The sequence below is a fragment of the Lissotriton helveticus genome, chromosome 4_1 (assembly GCF_964261635.1).
Source record: "Lissotriton helveticus chromosome 4_1, aLisHel1.1, whole genome shotgun sequence".
Classification (NCBI taxonomy): domain Eukaryota; kingdom Metazoa; phylum Chordata; class Amphibia; order Caudata; family Salamandridae; genus Lissotriton; species Lissotriton helveticus.
This window is the reverse complement of record NC_136063.1, coordinates 65,005,685-65,028,461: the sequence shown is the minus strand read 5'-3', so window position 1 is coordinate 65,028,461 and position 22,777 is coordinate 65,005,685. Positions and strand designations below refer to the sequence as shown.

General features: G+C 44.0%; 1 protein-coding gene and 1 non-coding gene across 14 annotated transcripts in view; one reads left to right on the top strand and one right to left on the bottom strand.

The window, feature by feature from the left end:
* Positions 1-22,777, top strand: part of PARP10 (poly(ADP-ribose) polymerase family member 10) — an 803,115-nt gene that overhangs the window by 287,736 nt on the left and 492,602 nt on the right. The gene's annotated exons all lie outside the window — the stretch shown is intronic.
* Positions 11,996-12,096, bottom strand: LOC144829903 (small nucleolar RNA U13). Its single transcript, XR_013610881.1, has one exon. It is a non-coding gene; the product is annotated as a small nucleolar RNA U13 (small nucleolar RNA).

Here is a 22,777-nt window from a genome sequence, read left to right as displayed (position 1 = left end):
TGGAGCCTTGTGAACTACGTTTTCTTTCGCACCTGCCCCTATTGACTGAGGAGCGTGCAGTACTGTCTTGGGTGTTGTGAGAAAGATCCCGCACTCACCCGGATAGTGCAGACACGACCATGGTATCTGCCACGCTCCAATGGACTACAACGTCCATGTTCATCTCCCGTGTTTCCACAGGAGGATGTCGGTCGCCGGCTTGAACCGCAAGTCCTGCCTCCATACCCCAGAAGTGAGAAGTGAGAAGTGAGAAGCGCGAACCAATGAAAGGCGCGCGGGGTCAGGATACAGCAGAGAGAGCAGACGCGGAAGGAGGAACAGGGCGGCGACATACAACTGAGAGGAAAAGCGAAGACGCGGGACCCGGTGGTGACCAGGAAGACGCGGGACCCGGTGGTGACCAGGAAGACGCGGGACCCGGTGGTGACCAGGAAGACGCGGGACCCGACTTGGAGGACTCCAGAACGTCAGGAAGCCCGGAAGACGGAGAGGAAAGCTGGTCAGAGGACTGGTGGTGTCCGGAGGAGGCTGGAAGGTGGCCGTAACTCGGAGGAGTGTAACTGGCTCAGGGTCACACAGAGGGAGGGGCTGGAGAAAGTCATAGCGGGAGGGCAGAGCACAACGGGGTACAGCGAGGAGAAGGAGCATGCGTAATGTACACTAGGACACGCTGAACGCTTTGTCATAGAACGTACTGGTAGCTGTAAATACACACTGTCCCCCCCCCTCCCCCCCCCCCCCCCATTCCCTAGGCACTTAAGTTCACTATCCCTGCATCCCTATTCCTGACTTAGTGATTGGAAAACTCGGTTCCAACCTGCATCCTTGTTGAATACTCCTGAAAAGTCACAACGGTGTGGTGAAGGGACAACCCAAAATAATCACAAAAGAACCCCATTCTGACGGTTCCCCTATTGTTTTTTTACATCCGTCTATGAGCCTCCAGAAAGACCATCCGGTCCAGAAGAGCCAGAGGGCAAGAAAACACCTTTGCAAGCCTCAAGTTCCTCTGGCTCATCCCAGGAAGAAGAAGAATCCCCAACTTACCAACCTTTTCCGCTTCCCCTTACTATCAATAAACCCACTTATAAACCTTTATTGCAGCCTCCTCGCCTGTTTATCAAGCCCGCGCTCCCACAGGTGTCTACTTCAAGCTGTGATAGGTCCGGCTGCCCTCTTCACTGTATGTGTACTGTATGTGTTTTCCGATGGAGGCCTTTGTCTTAGTTTCTACCTCTTCTCCTTGGAGTCTGGGGGTAGTTCTCTTCCCCGGTACTCCTCTGCACTGCCTGTACCTCTGGGGCTTCTGGCGGGGGGTCTCTAGATCCTTGACTGGGCTTGGGGTGGTTTGGCCCCTTTCCATCTTGTCCATGCTTCCTGCTGCTTGGTGGGGCTAGGCTGCCTCTCTTGTCTAAATAACACATCCCCTGTGGGGTTGTGTTCCTCCTCGATGGCGAGGTCTCTTCTGCTTGGGAGGGGGGGAATGGGGGACTGGGCTATTCTCCCTGTCCCTGTGACTCATCCCCTGTTGGGGCTCTGTGTTGTTCAGGCTGGGCAGGCCCTCTCGCAGATCCTTCTTCACCTTGGGTTTGGCAAGGGTATCTATTCTACGCTAAGGTATCTGTGGCTAATAGTCTCTATCAGATGTACGAGTTACTTACCTTCGGTAACAATGAATCTGGTAGAGACGATTCTAGCCGCAGATTACTTTACGTCCCGCCCTTCTCCCCGTTCTGCGATGGCCTTTCCTTGGTCTTCTGCAATCGCCTGCCTCCGGGTGGTTGTCTTCTGCGAGTGCTTTTTCTTACTCCTTGCCTAGGGGGATGCTAGTCTTGTTGTTTGCTCCATTCCTTTTGTTCTGGTAATTGGTTGATGGTTTCATGAGTACTCCTGCGCCCCTGCACCCTGGTCTCCAGGGTGGGGTTTGCTAGTGTCCTTCTTCCTTTCGTTGCTTGCACTTCTGGCTCCTTTACAGTCTTTAGGGTTGAGGTCCCTTGGCCGGGTCTCGAAGCTTAGCTCTTTTGGGAGATGTTTCTCCTTGCTGATGTTGTCTGGGTATGACTTGTCATTGCTCTTTCATTCTGGCATCGGCCCCTTCTCTGTTCTGGGCGGGGGTAGCAGGCTTCTTGTCTGCTGTGAAATTTTTCACATGCTATCTGTCCTATGGGAGGCTATTGTAATTGTTTGCGGGCTTGCTGTGCAGTAGCAGCGCTCTGTTCTTACCTTCCAGGACTTTTGGTGCATAATAACTGCCACTATTGTGGATGGTGCTGTTCCTCACCATTTGTTTCTTTCCTTAATGTTTAGCTGATTTTTTCGCTCACAGTTTTTGTTAGTGATGGCTCCGCGCTGTGGCGCGGAAAAGTTCTCCGAAGAAAACTGACGTAGGCGTGCCGGAATGGGACTTAAGTATCCTCGCTGACGTCACGGATGCAGACGACGTCAGGGCTGAGTCACGTGGTGCCGTCCCCGCCGGCGCGTGGGGATGCTGTGGCAAAAAGTTTTCCGGGTCCAGTCTCACACCTGGGGATAATTCTACGTTAAGGAATCTGCGTCTAGAATCGTCTCTACCAGATAAATCGTTACAGAAAGTAAGTAAATCATACTTCTAGGAGTTTGGCCAGAGTGGGGATGGTGGATATTGGGTGATAGTTGTTTAAGTCCGATGGATCTGCCGATGGATTCTTTAAGATAGGGTATATCTGGGATGGTTCCTTGAAGGAGAGATGTGTTTATGATCTTGGGCCACAGAGGTAGTACAAGTGGAATTGTCTTTTAGGTAGTTTGCGGGGAGAGGGTCTGTGAAGTGGTGGAAGGATTCAAGGCCGTCAGAATTTTTTAGTATACATTTTTCACTGTAAAAGTTGAAGGAGCACCATGACCGTCTTTATCCTTTCCGTCTTCCTAGTATGAACGCAGCAAATTCCTCGCAATTGGGTATTAGGTCTGGTTTATCCTAGTGGTGCACCCTTAGTTTGCGCCTTGATTAATTTGAATAGTTTTTTGGGTCAGTTCTTGGCTAGGTTAATTGAGTTCTGAAGAAGTCAGTTTTAGATCGTTTGATCTTTCTGAAATAGGAGTTTCTCGTGGTTATTAGTAACTTGAGGTGGTAACCTTCCTAAGCCAGTACACAAGGCGTAACTCGGCATCCACTACACGAAGAGTCCGTGGCATCTGTGGTCATGTAGACCTCTGGTAAACTGTGGAAAACCACTTGAAGATTATTAATGGGTGGCTTTTGAAGATGCCTTCTAGCTACTTGTGTTCCGGTCGACTGCCCCCTTGGGTTCAGCTGGTCCTATAGCTAATCACATCAGATCTCCTAAGCTATTAAAAACAATTTGACAGGGGGGAGGAGCCATACTAGCAACCAAGATGGCCGGTTAAGCTCCCGGCTCCGTCGACCTCCGTCTTTAGCTGGATAATCCTGTCATATATCCTGATTTCACGCCCGACCTCCGTGTGGTTGAAGCACCGCAGAGCCTGATGGTGCAGTCCTGGGACTTTTACCAGCTCGATTGACGGAGTTATATTGTGTTTCATCTCTTGGCCTAGCTCAGCTTATAAGCCGGGGCCTCGAGTACTGGCCCAGCCGGGTTTCAGTTGAAGAACATCGGCCGTGGGACTCAGGCAGGGTCCGGTCTCTCGTTGCGGAGGTTATCCTTGCCCGATTTGGATGGCGGTCATGTGGTCTGGCTGACCATGAAGGAGTGGTGACAAGAAACCTCTGTGGCTGTGAGCGGGGGTCCCTGTCCCGGACACCCGGTCTGCGCCTCCCGGGTTTGACGGGCCGGGGTCCTTGCTCGCGGTAGCGGAGTACAGATCGCTGAATTGACAAGTCGCCCTCCGTACCGCCCGCTCCTGCCTGCCGCCCCGGAGCACTCCGACCCTCTGGGGTAAAAGATTTAGCTTGAAATCGAACCAGAGGAGATGGATCGGACGGTGTGTGTACCATCGCTGTGGATTGTATTGGCCGCCATCGCGACACTTCACTCGCAAGTGGAAACCATTGTCTACAAAATGATCGTCGTAATTGAGACTGGGAGTTTGAGACCGGACTCTGATCCTTTGCAAGACCTGAAACAAATTGAGTCCCCCATGACGCACATCTTAACGGTGAAAGAGGGCCCCGTGCAGATAGAAGAGTTGTCGCCCTCGGTCAGGGTCCGAGTGAATACTTGCGAACTCGAGATTTTGGACAGATCACTACACCAAACAGTGCTACCGATTGAGGTGGAACCACTTGATCCTCCACCCCTGGAAACCTCCATTATTGACTTTTGGATAGAATTAAGATCTTTTTCCTCCCAGGCAGTTTCAATAAATTTTTGGAGGGAGCACTATCGTGACTTACTGTTGGTGGAGGAACATTTCCTCGAGGTGGGAGTTCTCATTGACCTAACATTTCTGACTTGTTCCAGTTGCAACTTTTTTGAACTCCTCGGACACCTTGACTCTCTTGTTAATGTGGTGGTTCTACCGGTAGGAGTTCGCAGGAAAGATCGGAAGGGCCAGGGATGAGCTGGACAGTCTGGTCCGATATTATGACTTGAATGGACACGGGATTTGCTAGCATTATTGATGCGGGAGGCTGGGGGGTATTTACAACTTCCCCTGTTTGTTTTTGCCAGTAACTCCTAAGGGTTTTTATTTTTTAACATATTTGGCAGAGGTCGTTTGCTTCTGGCAGGGGGGAGGGGAGACCGGGAGCATGTATGAAGATTTCCTCCACTTTCCTATTTTTGGTAGTTAGTTAGATGGGTCGACAGGCACACTGCTAGTTGGGGTTAGGCGACAGCCATATGCAGGGGTGCAGGGTGGGGGGAGGGGTGTTTTTGTAATGTCTTTGTTTTGTTACTATGTTTCGAAATCTGATGCCTTCCTGAGGGGTTATATTGATTGGTGGGTGGACGGGTTCTAGGGGTGGTTGTGTTTCTAGATCTTTCATAATGTCTTGCCTTTAAATGCTGCAAACGGGTAGCGATCGTTGTTTTGTTCACGGTTCTATCATGTTCCGCCCGCCTGCCACTCGAACTTTCCGTATTTTTTAAATCCTGTTTCTAAGGGTGGTGGACTTGTGAACAATGTCGAAATGGTTGGACTGATATTTATTGTGTATTAACGTTCGCACGCCGCTTTATCCTGATATTCAGCTTTCACCTTGTGGAATTTCCGTACGCTACTCACCATTTGTTTGTAGAACTGTTGCTTAATCCGTGATGTAAGGCATTTGCAAATGTTTTTGTTTTTGTTTTTCATTAATAAAAATAAATATAAAAAAACAATTCGACAGAGGCCTCCATCCCATATGTCCCTCTTGAAGTCACATCCCTCTGTACTATCATTGTTTTTTAAATGGCAGAAGGGAAAAGGGGTAGGAAACAAGGAACGGGGGTAGGCAACGGGGCAACCGAAGGAAATGAGCTGGGTATAGTTACGGTCCTCTCTCAGGGCTCAGTCATGCGTCAGCTCAGTCTCCTTATGCATAACTCATTACAGACTATCCCCAAACTCACCTCTTATATATGCTCTCCCACCTGTGAGGAGATGAAAAGGTTTATTAAGGGTGCTAGGCATTCTGGGGCGCTGGGTCCGGAGGATAAGCCGATATCCCGCATTAAATAAGATATTTCTGCATGGGCCATTCTTCTCCAGCCAGTGTTCCAATACTGTTACGCACATGGGACTATACGTTCTCTTTTTTAAGGAAGCATAGTGGTACCTTTATTTAAAAGGGGTCCCTAAAACCTCTCCTGCCAGCTATCGGCATTATTGGATGTGATTGGAAACTGTTTGCCAAGTGTTTTCTCCTGCATCTTCAGGAATGGGCTTTTGAGAATAATCTTGTCCCTGCGGAGCAGACTGGCTTCCACAAGCATTATGGTACTTTGGATACTATCACTGCGCTCCAAACATTAGTTGAAAAGTATGCAGTAGGTAAGGGTATGGCCATATATGCTACTTTTATAGATTTCTCCACAGCGTTCAATAGGGTTGATCGTTTGATGCTGCCGAGGAAGTCGATTACAGTGGGCATCCCGGCGCACCTGCTTAGGCTAGTTATTTCTGTGCACTCTTTGACTTAGACACAGGTCCTGATGGGAGGAAACCAGGGCCTTTCGAGATAGTGGAAACCTCTAATGCGTTGAAGCAAAGGTGATTGCGCTGCTCCACTTTTCCCTTTATATCAAATACTTGCCTAGTCGAGTTGGACAGTATAAGGGTGACACTCCAAATTTAGGAACAATGAAACTCCGTTACCTACTCTACGCAGATGATGCCATCTTGCTAGATTTGACCGGTATACAGATACATCTTTTTTAGTTAGGCAACTATGCTGACACTCATTTCCTAAAAATAAACATTACCAAGAGCAAAGTTTTGGTTTTTAGGTCCAGGGGATTCGGGGTTAGTAAAGATTTGCATTCTTTTTTTTTTTTGGTGAAAGACAAGCTAAAAGTTAAGTTGTACATGTATTTAGGTAGAATGTTTTCCAGAAACTGCTGTAATAATATTAGTAATTTCCCAGGCTTCCTCAATCGGTAGGCTATATAAACATTGCGGGCAAAGACATTTTGCCCATGTTTTGACAGTTTATAAAATTAAAATTCCACCATCATTACACCTGTGAATCAATGGATGAGCGGTACTGGAGCTTCTTCGAGAAGGTGGAAGGGCGCATTTGGCACTAGTTATGTATATTGAACTGTGCAGCTGCTCAATCTACACTCCGGCTTGAATTTGGACTTCTTTATACCTATGTGTTTGCCGTGTCAGCAAGCTTAAGATGGGGTAATAGCTTATTGAATAGTGATTCAAGCTCCAGAAGGGTTGCATTAAAACATGATTTTTAGGTCTCGCCTATCCCATTCCGCAAGGAATGGATAGGACGAGACTATTGGGGCTAAACTAAGAGCTAAACTAAGCTCTCAAAAATGTGGATTTCCAGAAGTGCATGTGTCCCGTGCACGCGCTTCTATCCACCTGCCTGCCTCACATCAAAGCCAGCCATCTGTTGCTTCCCCAGCGTGGTGCCGCCAGCAGCTTCACTTCAAAGGGATCCGCTCCGCCCCCTGCTGCATCAAAGGCTTTTGTCAGAATAGGTTGAGGCCGATCTTTTAAGCAGTCTCATCCGCACGCCAGGCTGTGCGAATGCCCTGCAACAACACTGTCGGAGTATAGCTTCATCTTGCTAAGCATTATATCGGTATTTCTCATATATACCCAATTAACAATTGCTGGAGTTGACCTGAAGCTTGAGTATATCCCCTGCGTGCTTTTACCGACATTGAATAGGCTGATTGGCGTTGAACTGATGGTTGTCCTTTAGCCATTACCACATTTTTAATCCAAGTTTGTGCCGAGATATACCGGTGTTTGTCTTAAGTACTTCGGAACCAAGCTTTCCAGGAGCTGTTTGTTGACCACTTTTGCAAGCAAGCTGCTCGACACTCTCTCTTTCTTACACACGCCCTCTGAGGCGCTCATTCAATCATGAAGACTCTCTAACACACTTTTTCTTTGTTTCATCCTCTGTTTCACCCTCTCTCTCACTATTTCCCATGGTAATCCTTTCTTTGTACCTCTTTCTCGATATGTCACATCATTGCTTATTTCTCTCTTTCACACAAACATACACACACACTCGTTCACACCTGCACTCTCGCACTCTTCCCCTTGCTCTGCCTTCCACTTTCTCTCTCGCGATCTCTTTCCTAGACCGTTTCTGCCTCTCTCGTAGTCTTAATCTACGTTGTCTCTTCACACTGTTCGCCTCTGACTCTGCGATTAGCTGGCTCGCGGTGTAAAATGTGCTCGCCTGCCCAACCGTGTTTCTCCAGCACATGCCAAGGAGAGTTTGCAAGTATGCAGATGACATTTTATCTCCGAATCAGTGTTGCACCCATCTTGCACTTTCAGATACTTGGTAATCATTGCAAATTAGAAGCTCAGCTCCTCCTTTTCCTCTCAAGTACAGATGCTCCTCGCAGCCCTACCAACCCAACTCTGTTTGGATTCCAGTGTCACTTATATCATTAACACACAACTCGGGCACCAACTTAGACACAAGCTCTTCCCTATGCAATTCATTAAAAGCTACTTCAAGAGGGGCGAGGATGGGAGAGAGGAAGTCTCAGCAGCATTGACGCTGACAACCGTGCATCTAACTTTAGAGAGGCCAGGGTAATGACCCCCACCCACCTCCCCCCGACTGTACTTTTCTGGCATCATATTTCTGTGTTGGCTTCTTTCTATCTCTGTCTCCCGTTTGGCACTGCACAAAATGTTCTCATAAAATATTGATGGTTTGAACAGTATTTTTTTTATTTCCAAAACGATTGTAGTCTTGTTGATGCAAGAAAGAAATGTGTTTTGTAGTTTGTGATAACTGGTATTAGAAAAGAAGGTTTTCAGATCACTTTGTCCCTATTTTGTCTTTTTGTGAGGCCGTTTTACATGTCAAAAACACATAGTTAAAGTTCTATTGATGGTGGTGGAAATAATTTGTTCATATTGGAATTTCTTATTTTGACGGGGGTGTTTGGCTTTCTAAAAGTACCATTATCACAGTTTTCTAGACCTGAAAAAGTATGTGATAGTAAGAGATTTAATTTATTTGCAAATTGTTTGGAATACCTAGATATGCTCTTTGTAATAATTACTAAATGTGGTCCACGAGCGCGTCTGACGTCCACGAGCGCGTCTGACGTCCACGAGCGCGTCTGACGTCCACGAGCGCGTCTGACGTCCACGAGCGCGTCGGACGTCCACGAGCGTGTCGGGCGTCCACAAGGCGTCTGGCGTCCACAAGGCGTCGGGCGTCCACAAGCGTGTGTCGGGCGTCCACAAGCGTGTCGGGCGTCCACAAGCGTGTCGGGCGTCCACAAGGCGTCGGGCGTCCACAAGGCGTCGGGCGTCCACAAGCGTGTGTCGGGCGTCCACAAGCGTGTCGGGCGTCCACAAGCGTGTCGGGCGTCCACAAGCGTGTCGGGCGTCCACAAGCGTGTCGGGCGTCCACAAGCGTGTCGGGCGTCCACAAGCGTGTCGGGCGTCCACAAGCGTGTCGGGCGTCCACAAGCGTGTCGGGCGTCCACAAGCGTGTCGGGCGTCCACAAGCGTGTCGGGCGTCCACAAGCGTGTCGGGCGTCCACAAGCATCAGGCATCAGACATTCACAAGCGTCGGGCGTCCACAAGCATCAGGCATCAGACATTCACAAGCGTCGGGCGTCCACAAGCATCAGACGTCCACAAGCGTCGGGCGTCCACAAGCATCAGACGTCCACAAGCGTCGGGCGTCCACAAGCATCAGACATCCACAAGCGTCGGGCGTCAACGAGCATCAGACATCCACAAGCGTCGGGCGTCCACGAGCATCAGACATCCACAAGCGTCAGCCATAACAGCTCTTCTGCCGGGCCTTCCTTCCCTGTCCTTTCTCGTCTCTGAGCCCACAGCAGAAGGCGTGCAGCGTGTTTTATTTATTTTACTGTCCATTTCAAACTGACTTTGTTGGTCAAAAAAGGATAAACGTCTAACTCGCCCCGACTGGAATCAGACCCCAGATACTTCTTGTTGCACGCAGAAATATGTGGTGTAGTTAACTTGCTGAGGTGCCTTCACTTCATGGCTGGGTAGAAAAAAAACTGTAAGGAGGTAGTCAAAACAATGAGCACACTGGTAATCAGGCTTCTCAGCACTCGCTGTGCCCGCCCGCTCAGAAAGCACAAAACTGTCAGATAAAACGCTTTGCCTATGTGCAGGAACTAAGATCTGAACTCAGGTTTTGTGCCTTTGAAGCCAGAGGCCACATGTCCGCCTCCTTTTGTTTGGTTACAGTGATTAACATCTGCAAAATCATTTATATTCGTAGCATAACACAGGCGCTCGAGGGGACGCATTGAAACGTTGAATCAAAATTAAAATTGCACACAGTAAATTCCTCGAATATGGGATGTTTACTGTCGCCCTCTATCTATCTATCGCCCTCTGTCTGTCGCCCTTGCTCTGTCTGTCGCCCTTGCTCTGTCTGTCGCCCTTGCTCTGTCTGTCGCCCTTGCTCTGTCTGTCGCCCTTGCTCTGTCTGTCGCCCTTGCTCTGTCTGTCGCCCTTGCTCTGTCTGTCGCCCTTGCTCTGTCTGTCGCCCTTGCTCTGTCTGTCGCCCTTGCTCTGTCTGTCGCCCTTGCTCTGTCTGTCGCCCTTGCTCTGTCTGTCGCCCTTGCTCTGTCTGTCGCCCTTGCTCTGTCTGTCGCCCTTGCTCTGTCTGTCGCCCTTGCTCTGTCTGTCGCCCTTGCTCTGTCTGTCGCCCTTGCTCTGTCTGTCGCCCTTGCTCTGTCTGTCGCCCTTGCTCTGTCTGTCGCCCTTGCTCTGTCTGTCGCCCTTGCTCTGTCTGTCGCCCTTGCTCTGTCTGTCGCCCTTGCTCTGTCTGTCGCCCTTGCTCTGTCTGTCGCCCTTGCTCTGTCTGTCGCCCTTGCTCTGTCTGTCGCCCTTGCTCTGTCTGTCGCCCTTGCTCTGTCTGTCGCCCTTGCTCTGTCTGTCGCCCTTGCTCTGTCTGTCGCCCTTGCTCTGTCTGTCGCCCTTGCTCTGTCTGTCGCCCTTGCTCTGTCTGTCGCCCTTGCTCTGTCTGTCGCCCTTGCTCTGTCTGTCGCCCTTGCTCTGTCTGTCGCCCTCGCTCTGTCTGTCGCCCTCGCTCTGTCTGTCGCCCTCGCTCTGTCTGTCGCATCGCCACCACAGCATCACTCAGCGCCACCACAGCATCACTCAGCGCCACCACAGCATCACTCAGCGCCACCACAGCATCACTCAGCGCCACCACAGCATCACTCAGCGCCACCACAGCATCACTCAGCGCCACCATTCAACAGCTGGTTCAAATACGTCCTCTCAATGTTTCAAGCTTTATTACAAATGACACAAAAAGATGTTAATATTTCACTTCTGTTCGATTTTCATCACAATATAATACACTGAACATAAACTTTACAAAAGTTATTTACAAAAGTTTAAGCTATTGCCATTATAAATTACAATAACTTAAGTATTAATTATTTAAAAAAATTAAAAGCCATTGTTATTTGTAATATCAATACATCTAAGTCACGTAAATACAACACATATTGCATTACAAATGCTTCCGGTGTCACATTTGCAAAAGTTAAAACTATTGGCATTGTGAATGACAAAGCTATTAATTTCGCTATTTTCAAAACCAACACAAATTAAAAAATGTGTCATTTACAAGACCAATAGCTCAAACTTTCCTAATGCGAGACCTATTGCATTGCAAATGCTTGTTTTTTCTGTTTAAAGGAGAGAAGCGCTGTTTTTACGAATTATGTCAAGGCATTAGATTTTTGGGGGAATTTGGCAAAGCGAAGCAAGTACCCTCGCAAAGCAAGTTTTGAAAAACTTGATTAAAAATCAATTTATGAAGTCAGTCATCAAAGAGATATTATTCTGTGTTCATGGTACATCAGGAACAACATAATAGTGGACAGTAACACATGTAAACAAGCATTGAAAATGCAATAGGTCTCGCCTTTGATTAAGTTAAAGCTATTTGCTTTGCTAATTGTATTGTATAGCATAGCAAATGGCTTTAACTTAATGAAAGCCGAGACCTATTGCATTTTTAATGTTTGTTTCATATCCAGCCTATGATTATACCAGGAGAATTATGTATCACACAAACGTATTGTTCTAACACACCGGAAGTTTGTGCCTCTACATCTTTACCTACAGTGGAGCTTAAATATGCTTTTAGTCCACACTGCAAATAATGCACTTGATTCCATTGCCAGCTCCTATATGACATACCTCCTGTGACAACGTGCATGGCTTATGTAAAATGTGTTAATCTTCACCCAATTGTATGATCACATTTGCAATTTCCTGTGATCTTTGTTGTTAAAACATTTCTAAAAACCAGAGTAAACTATTTTAAATTGTTTATTCTATCTTTATCAATTTTAACGTAACTGTTCCAAAGGACCACTAGTTCAAACTCCGGTAATATGCACTGTCGTAACAAGGATGTGACTGCACACGTCACGCACCAGCGTGAAAACCCACTCATCACTTGCAAGAGCCAGAAGGATCAGAAGTAATGGTTAACGGAGGAACACCAGAGCATGCGATTCTTTCATGAATGTGAGGGTGAGAATGTTGTGGCGGTGGTGTCTGTCTAAATCTGCCCGGGTCACATTCGAAGCTAATCACGAGTTGCCTATGATGTTTTTTATGAAAAGAGAGTCCAGTACAGCAAAAGTCGTATTATACTAATTTATATGCAGCAGTGTAGCCAATCCGTGTTCCGGTTTGTAGTTTCATCCCTTAAATGAACCACCCACCATTTGTTCTATTTAGTTACAACATAGAGAACGGACTACATTGTATCCTCTATGGCAGCAATTATGAATAAAAAAACATGGGTTGCAGGGTAAGAAAGTGCAGATGAATTTTGAATATAAATGAACACTTGACTTTAAACATTTAATGAAAACAGACATTGTTACTGCGCCATCTTTGAGTATGCCAGAATGCTACACTGATCGCAAGCAATTCCAATATACACAACTTTAAATCTGTTATAACTTCGATTATTAATTGTCACTACACAGTTGTTGTCCAGCTTACTACTGATATACAATAGAAGTGCAGCATCACGTTATCAGCATGTTTGATTTTTAACCAACGTTCATGAAAATAAGACTGGCACGCTAGACACACTGACTGGAAATCTATACATGCAATGGACAATAGAATAAAATGTCAGATGTCATAGAAGTGAAGGGTGTCGTATTTTAATCGAGCAATTCAAGAACACCCTTGTTTGCCAAGCAACACGCCAAGCGTATGCAACGTACAAGTTAACTTATTTAAGGTGCGTTTGGGGATTTTCACTTTCATTTTTATTTTAAACAATACAAAAATAAAAACTTATTTTTGTCAGCTAAAAATAAAACAGATAGAAAAAAGAGGTAGTAAGATCAGCAAAGGGAGAAGCAAGGTAAAGAAAAAGTACTGTGGTAGAGGGAGGGCTAAATCAGAAGGTTACATAGGCAAACAAGCTGGAATGACAATAAGTACACAGCGTGCGCCTTGCTCCAGCCGGAATGACAAAAAGTCCTCACCCTGTAATTAAAGGAGATAGTAACACGCCCCCAGTAAACAATCCAATCCCGGTGGGCGGGGCCAAAAGCAGACAAGGCGGCAACATGGAGGGACTAAGAAGCCGTCTTTTCAATCGTGAGCCTGTGTTTTGCATGGAAGCAAATGAGGAAGATGGGCGGGGCTTCAACTCCGCCTCCGAGAGCTTCGGAATCTGTATTGATTCCAAGAAGCCCTCGTATGATGAGGGCAGCACATGCGCTGCTTTCGTCAGGCCGAGACCTAAAAACCACAACCATACGTCCTATGAAACCTTCCCCATGGTATGCGCAGAACTATTTTGCTATTAAGGCTGAACCTGCTCCCTTTACGAATTTTAACAGGAGCATGGGAGGGATTCATTAGGAAAGAGAGAATTTGTGACCTTTGCAGGAAGCCTGTTCAAGATCTAAACCGTATGTTATTTATTTGTCCTCTATTACATTCATCACCACGTTGACTGTTAAGACCAGTGTTCCTAAAATATATTATTTCGATCGGAAGTTGAGGTTCAGAACAATGTTTTGGCCCCACCCTCGGAAATAGTTAGTTCAAAACTTTTTATCTTTTTTAAACAATTTTTATAATTTTTTTTAGACCGGACTCTTTTTAACCCCTTCGACGCTCATGACGAGCTCAGCGAGAGCTCAGAGACACAGAGACACAGAGACACAGAGACACAGAGACACAGAGACACAGAGACACACCTTGGAGTAAAAAAGAGCCAATACGCTATTAGATTGTGGAAATATTCAGACCGGACCATATTTACATAATTATTTGTGGGAATGGTCCGGTCTGAATCTTTCCACAATCTAATAGCGTATTGGCTCTTTTTTACTCCAAGGTCTATATATATATCTATCTATCGCCCTCACATATATATATATATATATATATATATATATATATATACACACACACACACACACACACACACAGGAACTCCGCAATACCACGTCCAATCCCACAGGACCGGCGAAGCAGGAGACAGACCACAGCTTCTTTTCCAGGTAAGTTTATTTTTTCAGTATTTTTCCGCGAACCAACCAACCATATATATCGCCAGTAGGTAGTTCTAGTTAGGATTGTTTTCCATAGGGAAATCGCAACATTCTATTTGGAATAACTTTGGCGCCGGTTGAGGAATCGGCCTGAATTTTACAGCAACTTTGCCTCGCGGCTCTCCGCTCCTTCCCTGAAAGTTTGGGGGGGATTCGTCAAGCAGGGGGCGAGATAAAAGGGGGGGTCCCAAAACGTGTTTTCCCCATGTTAATTTCCATAGGGCGGTCTGTTTCACTTTTAGCTCGAATGGCTGAATGGATTTGCACCAAACTTGGCAAAATTGTAGGGACTGGTAGCCCGATGTGCCTTTGCTATGTCTCAAGATATGTGCTCCAGAGGATTTTGAGTAATTTAGGTTCAAAAAAATTTATATATCTATAGCCGCGCCCCGGTACGCGCACCAGGGAGCGTTCCGGGCGCCCCACGCGACATGCGCACGGAAAGCTGATTGGCTCTCGGGTGTCTGTAAACATTCGAAACAGTCCACAGCGGCTGCCATCTTGTGTCTCGGTTGGATTGAGACACAAGAGGTGGCAAAAATCAAAGGGGGAAATGACCAAAAGGGGGCAGGGTACACCCCCCCTGACCTCCTAGGTTTGATATGGGGGCCATAAAAGGGGCCCGCGGGGCGAAAAAAATAAATATATTTTTTTGATTTTCGCGGGGGGAGCGCCCGGTACGCGCACCGGGGAGCGTACTGGGGAGCGTACTACGGGGAAAACACAGTGAAAAAGGAAAATAATAATTTAAAGTGATTAGAGGTAGGGTAGCTCTGCATAGAGTTGTTGTGGTGTTTGGGTGTTTTAAGTACCAACATGTAGGTACCAATGTTGAGTGTTAAATTTAATGTACACCGTTTCCTCTGTAGATATCTTGCATGTTGGTACAGAAGTTATTGTGATATATGGAATCCATATCATAGTCTGTCAGGAAAGCAGAAAGAACATGGAGACAGGAGATGAAAAAGAGATGTCAAATACACATTGGAGATAATATAGTGGGAGAAAGGAAGTATCTATGAGCAAAATTACTATGCAACACAAAAAAGTTGCACAGTATACTATAAGTCTGACTTTACATTATAATCAATTTGGTACAAGTTTAAGAATTACATATAAAAATGAATAATGTCAAACAATTTTAGAATTATTAAATATACATTTATTTTTCAGATTCTTTTTCCAAATTATACATAACTTCTATCATTTGACTGTCAGAAATGTCCTCATTTTGAAGGAGGAAATCCACAGATTCTACACATTGTAGAAGTTCATGGTCTCGTGATTCGTCCATGAATTCCAAGTCATTGGGTTCAATGTTTTCTTCATTGTTCGTCTTTAGGACAATTTCAAATGAAACGTTCTGTTCTCCTTCCATTTTGGCTGAAATTTGCATAAAAAAAAATATATATCAGTAGAGATAGGGCACTGTTGGGTTTAAGTTCAGATAAGTAGTTTTTAACAGTGAATTTATCTTTGGGCAGTGTGTGGTATCAGACTGGAAGTAGAAATATAAAAAAGTGTATGTGATGAAACCTAAGTAAATTCATAATTATACAAGACAAGCCTAAATCCATCCATAACTATAACAGAGAAGTCTATCTAAATCTATAACTATTACAGAGGGATAGTATATAACTATCAGAAAAAGTTTTTGATATTAACTTAAAGTGCATAATATACTTCAGTTTTCAAAATAACAACTTACCGTTCAAAAAGAAGTTGAAGTTCTTAGTGAAAATTTTTATGAAATGTACTTCAGGAAGTAGTAGTCAAAATGTCTGTGTTTCCCTCTCTTTCTTTATATATATTCATGTACATAACCAATGAAATGTCAGGAAAAAAAAGTAGAAAATGAAAGTAACATTTTAATTGGTTGTCAATTCTAACACTTCAGGTGTGTTTTTGTGAAGTAATTTACCTCAGGATATTTAAAGAGGTGTACAGGCTAAATGGCTCAATGGAATTGCATCAAATTTGGGAAAATGGTAGGGATTGGTATGTAGTATGAGCTATTCTATATTTGGTGAAAGTGTCTCCAGTGTTTTTTATGTAAATTACCTTTTAACATTTTTTGGGAGCGCTTCCTGGCAGCGCTGCGGGAGTCCTCCATTTTGTGTTTCGGTAGATTTGAGACAGAAAATGGCAGACAAACAACGTTGGGAATGGGTATAAGGGGGCACGGTAGGCACTCCCTGACCCCCTAGGTTTTCTGAGGAGGGCTTAGGAGGCCCATATAGTAAAAAAAAATAAAAAATTAAATTTTCGCGGGGGGAGCGCCCTGTACGCGCACCGGGCAGCGTACCGGGGAGTGTACTTTGGTGAAAAATAGTGAAAAAAGTTAGAAAAAAGTTAGAAAAAGATCATCATTTGGAGTGATTAGAGGTAGGGTAGCTCTGAAAAGAGCTTTTGGGTTCTGTGGCTGATTTAGGTACCTATAAGTAGGTTCCAATGCACAGTCTTACATTCAGGAGAAATATTCTATTCCCCTCATCTGAGAAGTGCACACCATCACCTCTGTAAATAGCGAGTCTCAAATGTTTTTCGGTCGCAAAACACTTGCAATTAACACCTACTTCAAGTAGATAGTAATGCATTCGCAAATGGGAAGGGGTCCCCAGGGGACCCCTTCCCCTTTGCAAATGCAGGCAGGCAGAGGTCCCAGGGACCTCTGCCTGCCCTTAAAAAATAAAACTAAAACGTTTCATTTTCAAATTTTTTTTTTAAATGCATGTTAAACGGGCTGATTTTTTTTTTTTTTTTTTAAACTGCTTTATTTAAAAGCAGTCCCAGACGTGGTGGCCTGCTGAGCCCAGCATGCCACCATCACTGGGAGGGCGAGCATTCCCAATGGGCTCGCAAATTGCGAGAGGCTCATTAATATTAATGAGTCCCGCAATTTGCGACCCCTTTGAGAATCCCAAACAGTGTTAAACACACTGTTGTACATTTCATTTAGCGACTCGCAATTTGCAACTCGGATTGTCGCTAATTGCGAGGCGCTAAATGAAATGCTTGTACATCTGGCCCCAAACTCGTTAGTAGTTTGAAAATTTGTTTTGTGTGTACACGTGTTTTTTTTTTTACATTATTTTTTTAATATTTTATATTTAACTCCTACAAATTGCTTGGGGGTCCCCGGCTTCCAGTGGTGACTCAATGGGGGTCCTCAGGAGTCAAAAGTTTGGGAACCACTGCTCAATGTGATCTTAGTGTTTGTGTGTCTGTGTGTGTGTGTGTGTGTGTGTGTTCAGTCCGGCCTGAGGAAGTTTGTTCTGCAGGAAGACGCAGATAGTCGCATCAAAATATGTGGCAGGTTTCTAGAATACTATTTATATAATTGAGATGGTTTTTGGAAGCCTTAGTTAGTGAATGTCAAGTTTCAAGATTTACCGCTGGGTCGGCTCCACATAGCACAGTGTGTGTCGTATTTCATTTCTTACTTCCTTTGTTTTTTTTCACTTTGTTCTCTGGTGGCTGGCAAAGAAGTGTTTGTTATAGAGGAGGTGAAAGGGTGATAAGTAGTGAAATACGACATAGCGTGTGCTCTGGAGAAGCGGGGGAGCAGTGATTATCAGCCTGAGTGAAGCACAATTGTGGCGGTGCTTGGTTACAGCAATACATTTTTTTTTACACAGAGGTACGATTGTTTGCATGGTTCACGACCCGCTAAGAAAGGCTTGACGGGCCGTCCCAGGCTAGCGAGTTGCACCATGAATAATTCAGGTTGAGAAAAGAAAACATGAAGTGAGTACAGTTGAGATTACGTCAAACACATGAATATAGTTTTAGTATACAATAAATTCAGTTGTGAATATGGATTAAAAGAGGGAACGTATATATTTGAAATAATTATTCAATGATGCAGTGCTTTGAAGCGAAGTTTATTATGTAATATGAGTAAAGATATTATAAACAAAGTAATGGGCATAGTTACTAGTCCATACAACATAAATGGTGAAAGTATAGTATGATGCAAAATGAATAAGGTTTAAAAAAACATATCGTACAGCCTCCTAACCAAATATATTAAATTATATTAAATGTAAGAAGGTGTCTTTTGATTTTAAGTTCAGTAATCATATATGAAAATGCTAGTGATTAGACATCACCTCAATAACAGTTAGTTCTTTGCATACGAAGCACTATCAAGTTTGATGTATGGTATTGTGTAAGGAAATAAAAAACGCGCCAAAAGCGAGAACTTGGGTGGAGGTGCATGTATGTTATCTGCAGGGACGTTCGAAAATCAGTGTTCAGAACAACTACTGTATTGAGAATTTTTTGAAAGGTTTCAGTACTCGATGTCACATACAGCTCGATAAGCAAGGGTAATATCAGTGTAGTCACATACTTTTCAGTTATGAATCAAAAATAGTTCACTAGGCAGAAAACAAAAGCAGCACGTGTGTGAGAGGCGGAAATAAGGAGAGAAAGGGAAAATGGCGTTTAACCATATAAAAAGTCATTGTAACTATACACATTTATCATGGCACATTTAACCATATTTTACCAAGCCTTGTTTCAAAAATGTTTCAAATAAGATAACCTAAGCGAATGATTTGTTGAAATTAGAGCACCATGAAATGTTTTGAACGAAATCGAGTAGGTGAGGAAAAAAAATTAACTGCACATAAAACACGAAAATCTCACCAGCACGAAATTGCAATGTTGTCCACTGTTAGTAAAGCCAATAGGTCTGTTTATATAAAACAAAAATATATAAAAAAAATAAGAAAAATAGGGACGGAAAAACCAGTTAAGACTTCAATGGCTTGCATAACCGTCATCCTTCCAGTGAGTAGGCAAAGTAAGTAGCAACCGCTTCTAAAAGAAAGTCATTGTTATCGTCCGAAAACAAGTCAGCCATCCAATTGAAAAGAGGAAATGAACATACATGTTCTTTAATTATCGGAGCCTCTAGTACCATCAGAGGACAACTCGGTGAATTTTCAATGTAGCTGTGTGCCAAGAAATCTTGCGCCGCTGCGAATATATTCCAATGACCCAGAACTCCATGTATCGCTGCAAAGGCCATAATCCCTCCGTCGGAACAAAGCTGTTCATGATCGATTAAAGGATTCATGAGATGATTGTAATTCACTTCAGGAGATTCCGAGTTGCAGAGACATAAGTCCAGGGCCCACATGAAATCACAGCTCAGGCAATCAAATACAGGCTGCACACAGGTGAAATAGGAAAATCGAAATGATAATCCATATGATGCACTCAAAGTCGCGAGTGGCAGAATGCCATACTGGTCAAGCATCCTGTGGCGAAACAGTTCTAAGTGTTCCAGCTCGTTTGCGAAGGCAGGACGGACATCCATTTTGTAATATTGAAAATAGGAACAGAAAAGTAGCAGCTGCTGGTAGTAGATCAGGAAGTTCAGAAACATAGGTCAGAGAATATGGAGTGAAGAATAGCAGAATGTCTTTAAATGATTTGAATGCAAAAAAATCAGCAAACCATTGGTTAGTAGTTGCAAAAAAAATAGGCCGGATGCGAAGTGGAGGAGCGTTAAAGATTATGGGAGTCACCTCAGAAAATTGTAAAGGAAGGTCACTATTTAATTAGGTATGCAGTTTTCTGCGAGTGTTAGCTAAGTGAATGAGATGTTTCTGAACAGATGCTCGGGTAACTTCATTAGGCTGTTGTTCAAGTCTTAGGATGGAACTTTGAATACAAGTTCGGATTTCGCGGCCAGCTGGAAACATCAAGGTTCCCATGCAGGGGTGGATAAACTACATTTTTATAGAGAGGCATATGTAGAGTGACTTTTACAGAGTAAGGCTTGTCGTTTAAAAACTCATAGTAATTCTCATTCTTTGTAAATAAATAACCACTGTTGAGCAATAAGGTAAAAGTCGGCATTATAGCAGGCACCGGTGTACCTTTGTGAACACATGCAATATTACAGCGCTTTCTGTTAAATAAGTCATGCCATTGGTAGTGCCTGGATGTGAAGGACTAATTCCATGTTTCAGTACGCTCATATCTATACAAATATAATTTTTTGCCGTCTCTAAGGCATTAGTAAGTAAAAGGGAGCGACTTGCTTTCATGTTACTAAGAGGTACTGAGCCGGTGGTATGTATTTCTGTGAAAAAAATCTGTGGAATTTAAACATTGAAAAAGCGCCAAAGATAGAGTAGTTAATTCATAGATTAAGCATGTTGGAGGTGCAGCTTCTGACTAAAAAGGGTAAAGTGTCTAAACGTTGAATGTGGAACACCGAAAAAGAATTGTGTGTGATGGAAAGGGAACTTGGTTTGAAAATAAGAATTAAAGGTGGAGAAGTGACATGAAAATAGTTTCAGGGCTTTAAGTTTGCCGGGTGTTTTCGGGTGTCAGTAGAGGCACTTTCTTAACGCTAGGTTAAATCGTGTTCATCCTGTAGCTCTCTTTCTCTTAACATTACTCTCAAGTAAAGGTAGTTCTAAAAAGAACTGTTTTTTTTTTCTTTTTGTTTTATATTTTTTTGAACATTTTGTACTTTTTTGGCTTTTCTGAACACTTTAATATTTTTTTTGTATTTTTTATGGGGATAAACAAAAAACAGGGAATTGTAAATGGCTCAACTGGAGCATAAAAAAAATCAGGAAAAATTAGGGTTTCATTGGACAGTTATGTTTATCACCAGCAACCATGATAAGTTCGATGCTTTGCTCACCATAGCAAAGTAACTTGTTGCAATATCTGCATAAAATTTTGTAATCATTAAACTTTGGTTGGATAGTAGGTTGGATAGTAGCCAATGTGTCTCTTGCTCCCGAACCCGATGGAGTGGGTTCTTTTGATGTTGAGCGTCCAGACGTTGATGGGGGTAGTTTACTGCAGAGGTCCCTTAACTCTGCATTAGAGTAGTTGTTTGGATGCGCACGCGTGATGTGGCGAATCATCGTGTGATTCCCGAAGGAATACTTTTTGTTAGGGTTCCCCCTGGATAGCTCAGCATCACAAATTAAACAAGTCACCTTTGCTGCGTTGACTTTTTTTAAAACCCCTTGGGAGTTTGTAAAACTGCCATATAAAGTGTTCTTTGGGTTTGTAGGGCTGTTTATCTTCAGGCACGAATTCCATTCTCTGTGACTCCTCTTCATCATCCTCCTCCTCCTTCATCTTGACCATCAACGTAATCTTCTGGTGGTCTTTTAGATGGTGGTGGTGGCGGTGGTGGACCAGATGCTCCAGCTGTTGATACTACTGTAGCCATTTTCTGAGAGCGAACTCGAAACAGGTCTTCCTCAGTCAAAGGACAAAGTCAGAATAATGAAAAAAGGAGGGGGCTTTCATCATTTGGAAAACAAAAGTGTTCTGGACCAATGAAAAGTGTTATTTTCAAGTCACATGATCCAAGCTTTCATCATTTGGAAACCAAAACTGATCTGCCCCAATGAAAAGTGTTATTTTCAGATCACATGACCCGACGTGCTTACTCTATGCGCCCCGGGGCGCGCCCGTAGGCGTGCCTCAGGGTGCACCCCAGGGTGCGCCTCGGGGCGCGTCGCTTAAGCGAGTAGAGACGTTGCACGATCGTATGCGATCACGTGCTTCCGGGTGCGCTTACGCAGTGCGTCATATGACGCATCAAGCGACGACGCGAAACGTCATGATGTTGTTTTCGTTCGCGGGAATATCGCTCCCGGGACGCTCCCCGGTACACGCCGCGGAGCGCTTCGTAACATTGCGCTTACCCGTACGTTCACCGATACGCGCCTCGGGAGCGCCCGGGGGCAAACAATAAAAAAAAAAGAAGAAAAAAACATATTTACACAATTTAACATTTGTTATAAAAATTATTACTTTTCATACCTATAGATATTTGCTATTAAAAAACCTATGAAATTCACTGAAAAAACCATAGGTTTCACACCAGTTATAGTTGGGAATTAGCATTTAAAAAACCTATTAAATTCACTGAAAAAAACATAGGTTTCACACCAGTTATAGTCAGCTGGAAATTTTACTCGCATAAAACCATTGAAATTCCCACGTTATAGTTAGTTGGACTCACTATAACTTGCGCGTGCAATGCACTGCTGATGACGTCACATATTACATCACTCATGACATGGTCAGTGACATCACTCATGACTTCACTGATGACACCATCCTTGTGACAGACCTCCTTTCACTGTAATGTAACCTTTGAAACACATATTCAAAAATAGAAACAAAAATTTTCTAAAAAATGTAGAAACCCATACCAGTTACATCAACCAATTCAGTAATTCCACCATATATATACACATCCACTCATTCATCAACAGTTCAATGTAGTCACTCATACATATACCTACTCATCATATATAGTGATACACCTATATATCCTGTTACACAACGACAGTCATCCAAAAGTTACTCACACACATACTCACACATGCAAATAAACTATTGAACATCCATTTATTTGCATATACAACTATACACACACTACCACCTTACTTCTAAGAAAACATACACATATTTACTCTGTTAAACAATCACTTATAGAAAAACATACTTATTTAAACAGGAACTCTTACAATCCTTCACTCTCACATATACTCACTTATATACATCA